This window comes from Suricata suricatta, chromosome 8 (assembly GCF_006229205.1).
Source record: "Suricata suricatta isolate VVHF042 chromosome 8, meerkat_22Aug2017_6uvM2_HiC, whole genome shotgun sequence".
NCBI classification, from domain to species: domain Eukaryota; kingdom Metazoa; phylum Chordata; class Mammalia; order Carnivora; family Herpestidae; genus Suricata; species Suricata suricatta.
In genome coordinates, this window is record NC_043707.1 from 76,454,764 (window position 1) to 76,456,921 (window position 2,158).

A 2,158-nucleotide genomic window follows, 5' to 3' on the forward strand; every position below is an offset into this window, starting at 1 on the left:
AGAAATCCTCATAAACACTTTAAAGACACTTACTGGCTTAACTGTCCCTGTTTCTGTTAAACTCCTAATCTGGTCTGTTTCTGTGTGTAGCCATGAGTGTGTAAGGACGCAGGTCTGATTCAAGTTTCCCCTCTGACCTTGGAGGCCTAGGTGTCGGCTTCTCAGAATCATTAGACAATAGAAGGAGAAGGGCACACGTTGCCCAAGGAAGGAGGGACCACCCTTGTAACACCCAATCAGGAAAGGCCAGCTAACACCCTTAACATTCCTAAGGGCGGGGCTAAAGATAGAAGCAATAGATAATCACCTATTGCTCCTATTGCTTGAGACTAGTCACGCCCTACGTGAGGGTCCTGGGCCCACTCTGTAATTGGTTAAAGTTACTTCCAATGATGGTAGGCTATAATGATTGGACTCCTGTACCTGTGTCAAGATTTCCTGTAACTCCCCCTTCCCCAACCCATAAAAGCCCTACCCCCTCTTTGTTCAGGGCTCTCTGCATGGATCCACTGTGTTGCTAAAGTCTGTGAGCTCCAGCTTATAAGCCTGTAATAATAAGGCCCTTTCAGGGCGCCTGGGTGGCTGAGTCGGTTAAGCCTCCGGCTTCAGCTCAGGTCAGATCTCACGTTCGTGAGTTTGAGCCCCGCATCAGGCTCTGTGCTGACAGCTAGCTCAGAGCCTGGAGCCTGCTTCCGGTTCTGTGTCTCCTTCTCTCTCTGCCCCTCCCCCTCTCATGCTCTGTCTCTCTCTGTATCAAAAATAAATAAAAATATTTTAAAAAATAATAATAAAGCCCTTTGCCCTTTGTATGCATGACTCGGTCTCCCTGGTAGTCTCTGGTTTTTGGGGGCAATATTGGAAACTTGGATATAACAAGTGTAACTCTAATAGTCCGCTACATCTTTTTGGGGAGGCGGACACAGTTGCCCTGACTTGTCATTATGTAAGTTTAAATTCTATTATATAAATCTGTCTCTGAAAAATTAAGAAAGAGACATTTGTAGGAAAGCCTTTTTCTATCCTCAAAATGGTTTGACTGTGATTCTAATTTTCAGAAAACATTGATTATTTTTGATAGAAACAGAGTGTGAGTAGGGGAGGGGTAGAGAGTGAGGGAGACCCAGAATCTGCAGCAGACTCCAGGCTCCAAGCTGTCAGCTCAGAGCCCAACACGGGGCTGGAACTCCTGAATGGAGAGTTTATAACCTGAGCCAAAGTCGAAAGCATAACTGACAGAGCCACCCAGAAGCACCTGTGGTAATATAATTTAATAAAAGCTCATAAAATAGTAGAATTTAGAGGGGAAAAGTATCTGAAATAGAACATCTGCATTATTCTAGGACAAATTCATCAGAGAACAAACTGAGGGGTGCTGGAGGAGAGGTGGCAAGGGGATGGGTTACATGGGTGATGGGTGTTAAGGAGGGCACTTGTTGGGATGAGCACTGGGTATTATATGTAAATGATGAATCACTTTTGAAACCATTATTACACTCTATGTTAATCAGCTTGGCTTTAAATAAAATAAAAAAAAAATAGGGGCACCCAGGTAGTTCAGTTCGTTAAGCATTCATTTCAGCTCAAGTCATGATCTCATAGTTCGTGGGTTCCAGCCCTGCAACAGGTTCTGTGCTGACAGCTCAAGGGCAGGAGCCTGCTTCGGATTCTGTGTCTCCCTCTCTCTCTGCCCCTCCCCCACTCATGCTCTATCTCTCTGTCTCTCTCTCTCTCTCAAAAATAAATAAAATTTTAAAAATAAAGGTAAATAAATAATTATAGTATAAAAATGAAAATAAATGCATATTTTAAAACCTAGCATATAGGAGACATTTAGTAAATATTTGTTGAGTGTATAAATCTCGTACTAAATTCAGTGAAATTGGAGACTAATGGAGCTATGCCTACTAACAGCACTCAGAGGCGTTCCTGGTTCCCTGCTTTCTTCAGGCATCCATAGCAGTGCAGGGGGATATTAATGTGATGCAGCTAGCTGTGTGGTTTGAGTCGCTGCCTACAATCAGCTATGAATAGATCATTTGTGTACCTCTCAAGTATGTTTAGACACTTCCTCTCTAGGTCTATGTACAGGCCTGGCAGGTTTTTCAGCTAATGTGCTGAATTGTCTTATCCTTGGATTGGCATCTTCTCGACAATTTTT